This window comes from Triticum aestivum, chromosome 6A (assembly GCF_018294505.1).
Source record: "Triticum aestivum cultivar Chinese Spring chromosome 6A, IWGSC CS RefSeq v2.1, whole genome shotgun sequence".
NCBI lineage: Eukaryota > Viridiplantae > Streptophyta > Magnoliopsida > Poales > Poaceae > Triticum > Triticum aestivum.
Genome location: NC_057809.1, coordinates 138,925,351 through 138,942,372, shown reverse-complemented (window position 1 = coordinate 138,942,372; position 17,022 = coordinate 138,925,351).

Genomic DNA, 17,022 nt, shown 5'->3' with positions numbered 1-17,022 from the left:
AAATGTAAAAGAATTGGATGGTAAACACAAAAAAGGGGGGAACACAATATGAAACCCCTAAACCCCTTCTTTAAAAAAACCAGCGCCTTGCAGCTGCTGGCGCGTGTCTGTCTTTTAGTCCCGGTTGATGTTACCAACCGGGACTAAAGTTTCTCCTACCCGGCACCCCACAGCGGCCACGTGAAACTCCTTTAATCCCGGTTCGCGACACAACCGAATGGGGGTCTTTAGTCATGATTGCTTAGTTTTGGTTGCAGAACCGGGACTAAAGACTCTTAAAAACCAGGACTGATGGCCCGTTTTCTACTAATGTTTCATTCTTTTTGTACGAACCTATAGAATTTCACAACAAAGGATGTGTGCGTGCCTTTTTTGGGAAAAGAACTCATGTAATTAAATAAAATACTAGGCACCAACCTCCATACAAGTGCTGCATTTGCCTTTTGAATTAAAAAATAGGGTGAGTGCAATCTGTATTACGTACTAGTATACTTCGCTGCAGCTATACACTAAATATTTGGATGGACATGCTTGGAAGGTTAAATTAACACCACTTGAATCGGTAGAAATCCTGTTCATCAGAGTTATGAGCAGATATAACTACAGAATTGAATGGTAGTAAATGTCTTCAAGGGAGCTTCTTATCTTCACTAAATGGTGAACAGCGAGCACACACGGCATGCATCCTCTGCGGTGCATTCCCTCTAGTTATTTTATTGTGGTATTATAATAAATGTTATACTACGATGTGTCATTCATTACAACAAATAGAGTCATCTTCAAAAATTAACCTATAATATTACAATAATCCTACATCTACGTGAACGAGACTCGCCTGCTCCCCCAGCGTGCGTCCATCCGTGCTCCCGCATACGTGGCATGATTTGATTGGAACAAAATAAGACCTGGCCCCACCCCCTTAAAATCAGGGGATGATTAAATCAGAAAGAAAAAAGAGAAAAGGACAGCCATAGGATGAAGTGGGAGCACGGATGGGAGCATGTGGAAGGAGCAGGCAAGCCGGATCCCATCTACGTAACCCGCTACGAAGACCTACGTAACCTGCCTTTCTAAATCTTTTCGGCCCCCCTGATTTTCAGGGGGTGGGCCTCTTCACGCCTAATGACCCACTAATAACACTCTATGTCGCTATTTACATAAAGAACGTAACAACTATTACGTAGGTCTAGCATTGCCCATAATATTATGCACTATGAAGGTAATATTAAACTATTATCATATGCATGATACTAACTTATCATGTGCTGGCGGGATCATTGTCTGCATGCATGCACGGAATGATCATCTTCATAGTCCGTAGAACAACATATCATATAAGTAACTTAAAGTATCTACAACCGTGCGCCCTATATTCGTCTCTTACGTCTGGCCGGGCCGTCCATTCACTGACTGGTCAAAAAACCCGACCCAACCGAAGCTCCCAAACGGGCCTCAAACGCCCGGGTTGACCAGCACCTCTCACATCCATTCCAAATGTAGGGTGAATATGAGGCGGCCCGAGCACACCTGGGCACGTCCGCCACGTCAACCCGGCCCAACCCTGGCGCACCCCGACCCCACAAAAACCCCCGTTCAGCAGAAACCCTAGCTCACACCGCTCCGCGATGCTCCCAATTTCCCAATCCGTCAATTCCCTAGCGCCGACGAGCATGTCCAGCACCGGCAACCACTCCGACGGTAACTCCTCAGACGAGGAGGAGCTGGCGCTCCGTATTGCGCTCGAGCGCTCGTGGGTTGATATGGGCAACAACTCCGGGTCCGGTGCGACGCCACCTGCCGCCCGTCACCGCAGCACCGACACCGGCGCCGGCCCTTCAAGCCCCGTACGCAGGTCTGCGAGGGTTGCCTGATCTGCTCCTCCCTCCCGACGGTCTCCTCCACCTCCGGTCGCTGATCCGCGCGAGCAGTGCTAGCTTTGAGGGCCCGCTCCGCCGACGCCGCCGATGCGGACTCCGAAGTCGGAGGCACGTGCCACCTGCCGCGAGAAGCGGGGGGGGGGGGCAAAGGAGATGGCGGGAAGGTCTGACGCATCTGTGCAATCCGCCCGCCGCCGCCGGGTGCCCGACGAGGAGGGTCGTCTCCTCGAGTGGGTGTGCTGCCGGTCACTTACTGAGGCGGAGATGAAGGCCCGGCGGTTCCGATGGATCAACGACAAGCAGCTCCGGCTCGGCATTGAGCAATCCGAGCGGGAGGCGGCAGAGGCGGCGAGGGTGGCCAAGCCTCAAGTGCAAGCAAGACCGCATCGTCCGGCGCTTGCCAGGCTACATCGTCATCTCCGATTCCTCCTTCGACGACGGGTCCGACGGCTCCGACATGGACCCACCTCCTGCCGCGCACTCCTACAAATGCATCGGCGACCGGAAGGGCAAAGGGTCGGCGAGGAAGTGCTGAAACTCGCCCTCTCCTGTTTATAATTTAGTTGTAGTATGTATTTACAATGTGTTGGATCATTGAAATGTGTGACTTGCTCGTTTGATGATCTTTTGGGTGATGTTTATGTGAATTATGCCAGTTTGGTATCAGTTTATATGTTGTTTTCCTGTCAATTTTAATCATTTTGTGATCTACATACTAGTTGCATGAATTTGTATGGATATAGGGTTTGAAATACGAGATACATGAATGTGGAGGCAGGGATTTAGGGAGTGCCCGGTTAGTGTCCGCGGGCGTATAGGGGTCCGGATTTGCCAACTCCGGCGGTAGATCTAGCCCTTTTTTCTTTCAATTATTACATTCATTTTGCAAGCAGTGTACTACGCACAGGCAAGGACGTTACTGTTCAGTGGATGCCGTGGATCCTAAAATTCCAGAGAGGGTGAAGGATTTGACGGCACAGAAGGCGGGTATTGAAGGCCGCAAGTACTTATTACCTAACTAATTTACTGTTATGTGGACATGTGCATGCGGATGCAATGAAAACTGGTAGTATGCATGGCGGCCAGTTTAAAAAAAAAATTCGAACTTCTCAGCTTCAAAAAAGATCTGAAAAATTGTACAAATATACAAGGATAAGATGTGTATGTAAAATTTTAGGATGAAATGCGAGCTGTGCAAAAAAAATCATGGACTTTGAGGATGAATAGTGCATGTACTAAAATGCTACAGATTTTTTTGTGTGTAAGCACTCATTTTACTTATTTCGTCCAAAAATTACAAACGTGCACATTATGTCTTTAACTATAAGCGTATTTTTTCAAAATTTTGGAAATGTACAAATATGAATTTTGATCATTTCAAATTCGGCTTCGATGGAGGTCAAGCTCCATTCAGCATTAACGGTAAATACATTGGTATGTATAGAACATTCTATGAATCCAATATAAGGTGAAAACCACATGAATACTATGTTTGGTTTTTAAAATCATTTTTAAGGACCTTTCTACCTAGAGAATCTTATTTCATCGCTTTTAGAAATTCATTCATATATTTTTGACAACAAAAACCATTTTATGATAAATTTTTCAGCTAGGGTAAAAAAAATACCATATTGTGTTAATAAATTGACAAATCTTCTTTCCTAGTTGACAATTTTTTTTACCGGTCTAGAAACATAGACCCATGATCTAGTAATTTATTTATTTAGGCTTCCGTTTGTAGGAATTCTATAGGGTAGGAATAATATAGGAAATTTTTTAGAGCCCTTTGGTTTGTAGGAGTAGATTCCTATTCCTATGTAGGATTGATTCATATCCTTCACATTTCAAAAGAAGAAAAAACATTAGCTAATTCCTCTTGAAATATAGCAGCCTATGAATCAAATGACATCTCTTTTACTGTAGGAACTGAGACACATGCCATGTTATTTCCTAGGACTTTCGTATTTTTATGATATTCCTATCCTATGAGCGAAAGGAAACCTTAGAGGGAAAGTAATAATATGAGCCTATCAGAATTCAAAGAAATATAGTGGAATCTTGCATCCATCTCAAGGTCGGATCGTTTGTTCTTTATGTTAAAATATTCTTAAATAGTATGTTCGGGATGTTCAATATTCTATTAATATATTATTTCTAGGCTTCAAGCTTGTAATTATTTTGGAAGGGGTCACTAACCATTGTTAACATAACTTTAAATTGTCCCGCATAAAACACATGAGTTTTACTTACAATTTTCCGTGTCTATAGAAAAGCACCAATAAACTAATTTAGGTTTCTAAGATTCTTTTTACTCTTTAAGACACAGTTTCATGGAAATTTTAACAAAATGTGTTCTCCACGGGAGCCTATTGGCTCATGCACCCAGTTAGAAAAATTGCTTACATAGAATTATGAGAAAATTCATGAAACCATGTAAGTATATTTTCGATGATGTATCGTAAACTTCCTAATTTTGTGCAAGAAATATGCGCATTTGGGGTTTCCAAGTGGAAATAGTACGGTATGCAAAAAAAAATCTAAAATGGAGGCATAAGCTTTGCCTCGTCTATTAATTAAGAGGAAAATAGAGTTTGTTTGTTCATACATCGCATGGAGATTCCTCACACACTATGATTGCCCCTAGTTTCTAAGCCCCTGCGGTGCTCCAAAGTTTAGCGTCAATTAGAATGATGTTGAGGAAGATCGTTGGAGGATAGTACATAATTAGGAGTGACGCCGAACTATACTAGTGATATACAATTTGAAAAATATCTTATTCAATTATATTATTCTCCCATTTGCATCAGCAGGTGCAAACAAACCTGATATTGTTGTGTAAAGTTCAGGGGAACTAGGACAACATGTGACACAGAGTACATGAAACTGACAAGAAAGGTAGGCCCATAACAAGATGTGAAAGATGAATACACACCTACGACTATGTTCTAGTTTTCCACAGCAAATGCCTTGGAGAAGGGGATAGACACACACGTTGATATCTTCGACTCAACATTTTAATGGTAGGATAAGAATTTTCAACCTTGTGATGTGGAATCCAACCGATCAAGGGCAGAGCATTGGCATGTTTTCCGGATCTAATTAACTAGTCATGGTGAGATCAATGGTTTTCACCTAGGATATGTGTAGCAGAGTTATTGCCATAGTATTGATGGTTGATCTTCTATGGATTGTCCACCGATTACTCTGAGAGATCCACCTTGGTGTCCCCTGGAGATAGCCATCTAGTTTATGACTGGAACTCCTCTGACTCGGCATTGACTGGCTAAAATCATCTCCTATCAAAAACGAATATGTAGTCCTTCACCTCCAGTGATAGATATCCACCTATAAGCAAGGAGAAAAGAATGAATGACCGTCGGATCCTTTCACAAGGCTTCAGTTGTGGACACAACGTCTAAATGCCTATGGCAACTGTGCAAATCCTCTCCTTGTATTGCCTCACAAATACCACACGGGACAAAGAGCAAGCCACTCCCCTACCACCTTCATTGGAGGAACACTCCGCCACCTTCGGTAGAAACAGTTGGTGTAGTGCCCAAGATGCATCGGTTATGACCATGCCGATAGGTCTCCATGATTGATCCATGATCACACTGTGGTCATCCATGCTGTGACATACTCACTTAGTGTCAAAACGGCACCATCATTTTTCCCATCACACATGACAATACTAGCCGTCAGCCAAGCGACACCACCTTGTCCACCCAGATGAAGTGCAACTACTGCATGTGCATCAACTTCCGTTGACCAAGAAGATGATCTTCGTTGGGACATACACCAGATAGGCCAACATGCACCAGGTGAGGGATTGGGTCCCGCTACCACTTTGGAGAAGGGATGGAAACAAGGGAGATTGGGATGGGGTGGAGGCGGTGATGGTTTTGGTCTAGGGTTTGAAGAGAGGAGAAGAGGGTCCTCTACATTTTTGTACGTTTCACGAATCTTTTTAACCATATTATACTTATTTTATCTTTTGAATCATGTCACATTGGGGTTGTCCTACATGTTATATATAAGTATATATGTATACTTCAAAACTTATATCTAGCTATTGGTCAGCTAGTCATAAATGTGATTATACACTCGACATATAAAGCAGATGGCTATGGTTTGTTCTCCGTTCGGTGAAGCATGGACATCTTTATCTGCATTGAGAAGCTAGTGAGGCAGGACCTTCCTAATTCTTTCTGGCTAGATCTAGCATGGTTGTCCAGCTCTTCGATGCCTTCTTCTTGAAAAGCACGATTCGATTCTTAGTTCGTTGTGGCCAACATTTTCTAGCTTCGACCGACAACTTTCTGGTCGTTGTGTGAACAATATTGCCCTAGCTTGGAGGATGTTCCAGAGATCTAGATGTGACGTTGACTCCTGCTACTGACATTGCGTTGGAGAAAGACGGCGTCGATATGTTCCACTTATTATTCTGTTTTATTAAGGATGACTTATAAGGCTTGTACAACTTTAATATAAGGGAGGTGTTATGCGTGGGCCGGTGGATTTTTTTAAAAGATCCGTCCGATTGCGAGCCGTCAAATCCGGTGTAATCTCATGGCTTAGCGTTGTCCTTACTCCTGCAACAGAGGTCGTGTTGCAAGTTCCCTTTTGCAACACAAGTATTGTTACAAAAACATTTGTAACAAAGACGGTGTTGCATATTTTTTTTTTGCAATAGAGGTCTTGTGGCAGAATATTTGGCGTCTTCACTTTTTTGCAACCTAGGTGTTGTTGCGAAAGGAAGTCACATTCCATAATTAATTCACATATGTTCTTTCAAAAACGGAAGGGAGACATGCAAGTAAATGTGCGTAGATCTTGCATCAGCTGGGGATCATATTTCTGCTATTAATGTGGCATGCACCATGTATGGACATGCTAATTAAGGTGCTGTCGGTGATGCAAAATTAATTGCCCTACACGTACGTATGTGTAAATGGTTCCTCGGCGCCTACAGTTAAGGTTGCAATGTTTCGTGCAGGGTGCATGTTGCACGATAGCGTAAGTACGCGGCATTTACGGGCCAAAATTGGGTCATCAAGGCGGGATACGTACATTCATAGGAGAGGCACAACTAATCAAGCCGGCATGTTGCACGATTGAGTATGATCATCGATTCACCCACTCTCCTTCATGAAAATACTAATCAAGCGGGAGTAGAAGATTCCCTCTACTCAAATTTCAAACGCAAATCTGTAAAAGTAGAGTATGCTTCATTGATTCACCCACTCTCCTTTATGAAAATACTAGAAGATTCCCTCAATTCAAATTTCAAACGCAAATATGTAAAAGAAGAGTAAGCTCAGTATCGAATTTCACACTCATCTGGACAGTCTCCTTTTCGACCTGTCTTGCTTTTTTTATTGGTAAACGATTCAAATACGGCCAGCCGGCAAACTTTGCGCGTGCATAGTTCGTTTCTGGGTCGATCTAGCGTCTCTTGTTGCACCACGGCTCGTGCTAACCACCTCGTTCGCATCGCACGTGTCCGTGGGACCCATCCCGTTCTTATCTCCTTCCTCGCAGTCTATCCTCTCCATCTAGCCATGTCCACTCATTTTTTTTTCCTTTTCTTCTTATGCCTGCCACAACAATATTTCAATATACCTCGTAAAAAAATCAAAAATTTCAGAAGTTAGGGGTGGCGGGCCCTATGAGCCGTCCGCCACACATATGTTAGGTCCAAAAAAGTTCCTAAGAAAATCATATTTACTAAACCTAAAACAGTCTCAGATTGAGCATGGGGCTTTGGATGGTGTGTACCATGTCAGGTTTGATCCCTTTCCAAGCTCATTCTCACGCTCGAAGCTTTTTACCCTTTTTAGTGGCCGAAAAATCAACGGATGTCTTGTATGTAGCAGATCAACTCGAAAAGTCGTGAAATTTGAGCATGGGGCTTTGGATGGTGTGTATTACTCATAGAAAAAGTTTGAAGTTCAAATGATTTAAAAAAAATTAGTTCATTGTGGCAGAATGTGGTTTACGTTCAAAACCATGGCACTTCGGTGAAGAATTCGGTTTGTACACAAGGTGCATTAAGTTTTTGTTGTAATTCTCTCAATTTCTAAGCACACCCTATTTGGGTCCAATAAAGACACCATGTCAAGTTTCACCCCTTTCGGACCTTCTTTGCATCTAAAGATTATTTTGCCGTTTCTAATGGCCAGAAAGCTAGTTAATGTCTCAAAATAGCAAACCAACCCGAAAGTGGCCAACTTTGAGCATGAGTCTTTGTATGATCTGTATTAATCATTGAAAACGTTTGAAGTTCAAGTGATTTTACAAGTTGGCTTGAGTGTGGTAGGATGTGATTCAAAAACTTAGTTGTGGCGGGTGCTTTGTGCCACCCGCCACTTGATGGAAGCTATGGCGGGTGCCTAGGGGCGCCTGCCACTTGATGGTATCTATGGCGCGTGCTTACTGATGCCTGTCACTGGTCGGTACCACCTTATCCACCCCAAGCCGCTCACACTAGTAGTCGTTCACACCTTATCCGACCAATATTCTCCCCCCTCTCTCATGTCACCATCATCTCCATCGTCCTGGTAGCCTTCAACATCGCCACCAGCGCGCTCGCCATCTGCCGCCTCCAATGTCATCGCCGTCCCCATCATCCCCATCGCCATCACCATTCAGCGCCGGCTCGAACGTCATCGCCCCCGCTGTCCGTCGTCGCCTCCAACATCATCACAGTAACCATTGCCCTCACGTCCTCCACCTCCAATGTTCTCAGCCTCGTCGTCCGCCACCACCATTGTCCTTGCCCTCCTCGTCATCTCAGTCCACCCCCGTAACCACTTCTCTCTCTCTCTCTCTCTCTCTCTCTCTCTTATTGTATAGTTGTTCTTAGTTATTGTACTCATAGATTTGCAACATTTTATAGTAAGGATACACAAATATGACCATGCACTTGGTCTCATAAATACAATGTTAGTTTGTACTGGAAAATGTTTGCTATAAGCTGTAGTGTAGTAAAAGTTTATACTAGTGAAAGTTTATAGTAGTTATAAGCTAATCATTGGTACCATTACGTGCTATACAAATGACTTTAACCCCTTTCCGTGATGGAGTTTTAAACCGTCGCCTTGCCTGGGTGTGCGATAGGGGGGTCCTTCCCACATGACCCAGAAACAATCGGGGATAGGCAAGCGACTACTGACGATTTCCATAGAATAAACGTATGAGAAGTCACGGTCTATCCCACACGTTAGGCCTCAACATTACGTTTCTGATCCGAGAGACATCTGATAACCCACAAGTATTGGGGATCGCAACAGCTTTCGAGAGTAAAGTATTCAACCCAAATTTATTGATTCTACACAAGGGGAGCCAAAGAATATTTGCAAGTATTAGCAGTTGAGTTGTCAATTCAACGACACATGTAGACTAAGTTGTTGGGAAACGTAGCATGCAATTTCGAAAAATTCCTACGCTCACGCAAGATCTATCTTGGAGATGCATAGCAACGAGAGGGGAGAGTGTGTCCATGTACCATCGCAGACCGAAAGCGGAAGCATTTGACAACACGGTTGATGTAGTCGAACATCTTCTAGATCCGACCGATCAAGCACCGAACGTACGACACCTCCGAGTTCTGCACACATTCAGCTCGATGACGTCCTTGTCCTCTTAATCCAGTAAAGGCGTCGAGGAAGAAGATGAGTTTCGTCAGCACGACGGCGTGGTGATGGTGATGGTGAAGTGATCTGCGTAGGGCTTCGCCTAAGCACTACGAAGATATGACCGGAGGCGTAAATTGTGGAGGGGGGGGGGGGCGCCGCACACGGCTGACAATTGTTGTTGTGTGTTCTAGGCTCCCCCTCCCCACATATATATAGGTGGCAGGGGGAGGAGAGTAGCAAGGGTGCGCCCCAAGTAGGAGGAATCCTACTTGGGGGCCTCCTCCAATTCGGCCTCCCCCCTTCCTTTTTGCTGAAGAGAAAAGGGAAGGGGGAGGAGAGAAGGAAGGGGGGCGAACCCCTTCTCCTCCTTCTCCAATTTGGCCACATGCCTAAGGGGGGGGGGGGCGCCACCCCTTGTGGGCTGGTGTGCTCCCCTCTTATGGCCCACATGGCCCATATCTCCCCCCCTCGGGGGTTCCGGTAACCCCCTCGGTACTCCAATAAATACCTGATACGATCTAGAACACTTCCGGTGTCCGAATACTATTATCCTATATATCAATATTTACCTCTCGACCATTTCGAGACTCCTCTTCATGTCCATGATCTCATCCGAGACTCCAAACAATATTCTTCCACTGAATCACATAACTCATATAATACTAAGTCGTCATCGAACGCTAAGCGTGCGGACCCTACGGGTTCGAGAACTATGTAGACATGACCGAGACACCTCTCCGGTTAATAACCAATAGCGGAACCTGGATGCTCATATTGGATCCTACATATTCTACAAAGATCTTTATCGGTCGAACCATTTATGACAACATACGTTATTCCCTTTGTCATCTATATGTTACTTGCCCGAGATTCGATCGTCGGTATCCTCATACCTAGTTCAATCTCATTACCGGCAAGTCTCTTTACTCATTCCGTAATACATAATCTTGTAACTAACTCATTAGTCACTTTGCTTGCAAGGCTTCTTATGATGTGCATTACCGATAGGGCCCAAAGATACCTCTCCGACAATGGAGTGACAAATCCTAATCTCGATATATGCCAACCCAACAAACACTTTCGGAGATACCTGTAGAGCATCTTTATAATCACACAGTTATGCTTGTGACGTTTGATAGCACACAAGGCATTCCTCCGGTATCCAGGAGTTGCATAATCTCATAGTCGAAGGAATATGTATTTGACATGAAGAAATCAATAGCAATAAAACTGAACGGTCAATATGCTAACCTAGCGGATGGGACATGTCCATCACATCATTCTCCTAATGATGTGATCCCGTTATCAAATGACAACTCATGTCCATGGTTAGGAAACCTTAACCATCTTTGATCAACAAGATAGTCAAGTAGAGGCTCACTAGGGACTTAGTGTTTTGTCTATGTATTCACACATGTATTAAGGTTTCCAGTCAATACAGTTCTAGCATGAATAATAAACATTTATCATGAATAAGGAAATATAAAATAAAAACTTTATTATTGCCTCTAGGGCATATTTCCTTCAGTCTCCCACTTGCGCTAGAGTCAATAATCTAGATTACATTGTAATGATTCTGTCACCCATGGAGTCTTGGTGCTGATCATGTTTTCCTCGTGGAAGAGGCTTAGTTAACGGGTCTGCAACATTCAGATCCGTATGTATTTTGCAAATCTCTATGTCCCCCTCCTTGACTTGATCACGGATGGAGTTGAAGCGTCTCTTGATGTGTTTGGTTCTTTTGTGAAATATGGATTCCTTCGCCAAGGCAATTGCTCTAGTATTGTCACAAAATATTTTCATTGAGACCCGATGCACTAGGTATTACACCTAGATCGGATATGAACTCCTTCATCCAGAATCCTTCATTTGCTGCTTCCGAAGCAGCTATGTACTCCGCTTCACACGTAGATCCTGCCACGATGCTCTGCTTGGAACTGCACCAACTGACAGCTCCACCATTCAATACAAATACGAATCCGGTTTGTGACTTAGAGTCATCCGGATCAGTGTCAAAGCTAGCATCGATGTAACCATTTACGACGAGCTCTTTGTCACCTCCATAAACAAGAAACATATCCTTAGTCCTTTTCAGGTATTTCAGGATGTTCTTGACCGCTGTCCAATGTTCCACTCCTCGATTACTTTGGTACCTTCCTACCAGACTTATAGGAAGGCACGCATCAGGTCTGGTTCACAGTATAGCATACATGATAGAACCTATGGTTAAGGCATAGGGAATGACTTTCATTTTCTCTCTATCTTATGCAGTGGTCGGGCATTGAGTCCGACTCAATTTCACACCTTGTAACATAGGCAAGAACCCTTTTTTGACTGGTCCATTTTGAATTAAGCGTCTTGATCTATCTCTATAGACTTGATGCCTAATATATAAGCAGCTTGACCGAGGTCTTTCATTGAAAGACTCTTATTCAAGTATCCTTTTATGCTATCCAGAAATTCTATATCATTTCCAATCAACTATATGTCATCCACATATAATATTAGAACTGTTACAGAGGTCCCACTCACTTTCTTGTAAATACAGGCTTCTCCGAAAGTCTGTATAAAACCATATGCTTTGATCACCTCATAAAAATGTTTATTCCAACTCCGAGATGCTTGCACCAGCCCATAGATGGATTGCTAGAGCTTGCACACTTTGTTAGCACCTTTAGGATCGACAAAACCTTCTGGTTGCATCATATACAACTCTTCTTTAAGAAATCCATTAAGGAATGCAGTTTTGACGTCCATTTGCTACTTTTCATAATCATAAAATGCGGCAATTGCTAACATGATTCGGACAGACTTAAGCATCGCTACGGGTGAGAAAGTCTCATCGTAGTCAACTCCTTGAACTTGTCGAAAACCTTTTGTGACAAGTCGAGCTTTGTAGACATTAACATTACTGAGGGAGTCCTGGATTAGGGGGTATCCGGACAGCCGGACTATATCCTTTGGTCGGACTGTTGTACTATGAAGATACAAGATTGAAGACTTCGTCCCGTGTCCGGATGGGACTCTCCTTGGCGTGGAAGGCAAGCTTGGAAATACGGATATGTAGATCTCCTTCCTTGTAACCGACTCTGTGTAACCCTAGCCCCCTCCGATGTCTATATAAACCGGAGGGTTTAGTCCGTGGAACCAAGAACAACAATCATACCATAGGCTAGCTTCTAGGGTTTAGCCTCTCTCATCTCGTGGTAGATCAAATCTTGTATTACTCATATTATCAAGAACAATCAAGCAGGACATAGGGTATTACCTCCATCAAGAGGGCCCGAACCTGGGTAAACATCGTGTCCCCTGCCTCCCGTTGCCATCTGCCTTAGACGCACAGTTCGGGACCCCCTACCCGAGGTCCACCGGTTTTGACACCGACATTGGTGCTTTCTTTGAGAGTTCCTCTGTGTCGTCATCGTTAGGCTTGATGGCTCCTTCGATCATCGATAGGCGATGCAGTCCAGGGTGAGACTTTTCTCCCCGGACATATCTTTGTATTCGGCGGCTTCACACTGCGGGCCAACTCGCTTGGCCATCTGGAGCAGATTGAGAGTTATGCCCCTGGCCACCAGGTCAGGTTTGGAAGCATAAACTACACGGCCGACATCCGCGGAGACTTGATCTTCGACGGATTCAAGCCCCTGCCGAGTGCGCCGCATGGTCACGATGAGCATGATTTAGCTCTACCATCGGACAGTGTTCAGGAGACCGCACCCGCAACCGCTCCGACCCTCAATTCGGAGCCAATTGCGCCATCCATGGACGGGTGGATAGACCCCGCCACTAAGGCCACATTCTCAGCGGCGATCGAGCCAAGTATCGACCTTACCCTTCACGAGAGCCGTGATGACAAACTGCCGGATTCTTCCCCGACCACGGACTCCGAACCGCCTGCGCCCGTGCCTATCGAATCCGACTGGGCGCCGATCACAGAGTTCACCTCCGCAGATATCTTTCAGCACTCTCCCTTCGGCGACATACTGAACTCATTAAGGTCTCTCTCCTTGTCAGGAGAGTCCTGGCCGAACTATGTCCGGCAGGATTGGGATGTGGATGACGAAGAAATTCGCCGCCCACCCACCACCAACTTAGTAGCCACTGTCGACGATTTAACCGACATGCTCGACTTCGACTCCGAAGACATCAATGGTATGGACGACGATGCAGGAGACGAACAAGAGCCACTACCCACAGGGAACTGGACGCCCACTTCATCATATGATGTATACATGATGGACACACCCAAAGAAAACAACGACGAGGAACGGAAGGACATAGGCGAAGGATCGATCCCTCGAGAAGCAGTCAAAGCGGCAGCGTAAGAACCGCTCCAAATCCCGCCTCGACAGAAACAACGATCATATAGACCCAGCAATAGAGCAGGGTGAGCCAGCAGATGACGAACACGGCATTGAACCACCGTCCGACCACGGCAACACGGAGAATCAAACCGAACAACCCGTCTCAGGCGAAGATAGCAGTCCGGATGACATCACACCGGACAGGCACCCAGAGCAATAGAATCCCCATCAAAGGCTTGTTGCCACTGCGAGGAGTCTAAAAAAGCAGAAGCAAAGGCTCAGGGCTGCACAAGACATACTCAAAATTAGATGGAGTAAAGTACTCAACACCGCAACAAAGTACGGCGGCAGTCGCCACACAAAGAGCTACCCGAAGCGAAAGCTGCTACCTGAATTCGATGATGAGGCCTTAGAGCCCCCACAATCAAAAAACAAAAAAGCCATCCGGTCGGATAGACGACCTCGTCGCCAACATAGAGTGGCAAACGACGCCGCACACAAGCCAGTAAGCGATCCACGTGAGGACGCACATCAAAAGAACAACGCAACTAGATCCATCTATGGGCCAAGAAAGCGCGCTCCAGCAAGCAATGCAACACAACTAAAATCCGAACACCACGGTACACCCAAATACAGGGGTGTCGCACACCCCCTATGTTTCACCGATGAGGTGCTGGACCATGGATTTCCAGAGGGATTCAAACCCGTAAACATAGAGGTGTACGACGGAACGACAGACCCTGGGGTCTGGATTGAGGACTACATCCTCCATATCCACATGGCTCGAGGAGACGATCTCCATGCCATCAAGTACTTACCCCTCAAGCTCAAAGGACCAGCTCGGCACTAGCTTAAAAGCCTCCCCGAAAACTCCATTGGAAGCTGGGAAGAGCTCGAGGATGCTTTTCGGGCAAATTTTCAAGGGACCTATGTCCGACCACCGGATGCAGACGATTTAAGTCACATAACTCAACAGCCTGGAGAGTCAGCCCGAAAGCTTTGGAACAGGTTTCTCACTAAAAAGAACCAAATAGTCGGCTGTCCGGACGCCGAAGCCTTAGTAGCTTTCAAGCATAGCGTTCGAGACGAATGGATTGCCAGACACCTCGGCCAAGAAAAGCCGAGAACAATGGAAGCATTAACAAGCCTCATGACCCGCTTTTGCGCGGGCGAGGACAGCTGGCTAGCCCGATGTAGCACCAGCGACCCAATTACATCCAAAGTCAAGGACGGAAACGGGAAGCCACGACGCAGCAAAAACAATCGCCGGAATAAAGAAGACAGCCCGAAGAGCACGGCGGTAAACGCCGGATTTAGAAGCTCTCGGCCTGGTCAGCAAAAGCTGCCCTCCAAAGGCAACAGAGACGAACTGTCCAGCCTAAGCAAGATTCTGGAAAAAATATATCAGATCCACAGCACCCCCGGTCTTCAAGCAGAATAAATAAAATAACTTAAGTATACACCATCACGGAGCGCTTGCCTTCAAGATTTATCTCTTGTTCTTGTTTTTCCGTTTCCAGGTTTACGTTCTAGCATACTTTTTTCTCTCTTAGCAATTACTCCCTCCGTAAAAAAATATAAGAGCGTTTAGATTGCTACTTTAGTGAACTAAATGATCTTATATTTCTTTATAGAGGGGGATGTGTGTATGTATACATGTGTTATGGAGATGTGTGTATATATACATGTGTTATGCAGATAGAAGAACTTATCTGGTGGTGTGTGTGTGTGTGTGCTGCATCCTCGTCCGACTGCTCTAATCCACACTCTCAGTACAACTTCTCTACGACCTCATGTTCACCAATCTTGTAGTACATTTTTTTCATAAAAATCTTGTAGTACTATGTAATGCAAGCGTGGCCAACACATACTTTAGGTGTCACGGTAGTACGCACTGTTGATGGTGCCCTTCCTTCGTGGCGCTACTACTTTGCCACCTAGAGTAGTATGGCCAACACATACTTTAGGTGTCGCGGTAGTACGCACTGTTGATGGTGGCCTTCCTTTGTGGTGCTACTACTTTGCCACCTAGAGTAGTATTGCTACTACTTATCATGTTGCTAAAACCTAGTGAACACTACATTTATTTGATTAACGGTTCTATAGGAAGAAAAAGTTCACCAATATATAATCTCTAGGTTTATTAGATTTTGTGTTAGTGCTTGTAACACAATCAGTTAAGATCTCGATAGACCACAAGTTCAAGTTCACTAGTATTTGTAAATGCTGGTAGCAGTACTAGTATTTACAAATTTCTAACCTAGGAACTAATTAAAGCTTGCGTCTTGTTACTTCTATGGAAGCATTGACCTCGTAATTTTATCGGACCAACCACTAACATAAGAATTAGACATGGTGCTCAGTGTATTCTCTCAATCTTGGTTGTTCTTACAGTGCTTATAATCTTGACATCTTTGATGAATCCAGCCCGAACTGAAGCATGTCGGCAAGCCGGGCCTCAAAAGGACCTTCTCCTGCTACTGTCTCGATCTAGAACTAATGTTGTTGTCATTTGTCTACCACCTTCCTCGGTGAGCCCATGTTTTCTCCTCTTGACGCTCGAGCCGCCTACACTTCTTTTCTCAGTTCGAAAATTCCCAAAGCATCAGTACTATGTATCAGTATACATCATGTTAGTTCTGCAGATTTCCATTATGCTTGTATGTCCTCCTTCATGTTGAATTATTTTAAGTAAAACAAAAACAGCTCACGTCTGTGACTTTCATCATTTGAATATCTACATGCCTCATGTTCGAACTTTCAATTTGTTTAAAACTAAATTGATGGTGCTCTTGTTTCAGGGCCGGGGGAGAAGGCAGAACCTCTGGGTGCATGATGGAAAAAATTGCAAGTTCTTATTTAGATGTTCAGGATACCCTTCTCTCATTTCATTTATGTTCAGGATAGCAGGTGCATGATGGAAAATTGTGTATCATGTAGTTCTTGTTTATATGTCGTGCAAGTTCAAAAAATTTCGATTTTGCCACTAGAGAGAACGCGTTGGTTGCAGTGTTTTTCCAGTGTGATGTCCCGTGGTATATTAGGAGTATTCTTATTGTTGCTCTGCATGCAAATGAATTAGCTTGTCCTGCTAAGATGAGGATGTTTGTGCCTGAGTCTTGAACTTTAAGAGGTCAGGGGAGATGAATAATTTCTGTCATATGAAAGTACAAAAAGGTTTGAATTAAAAATATTATCTAG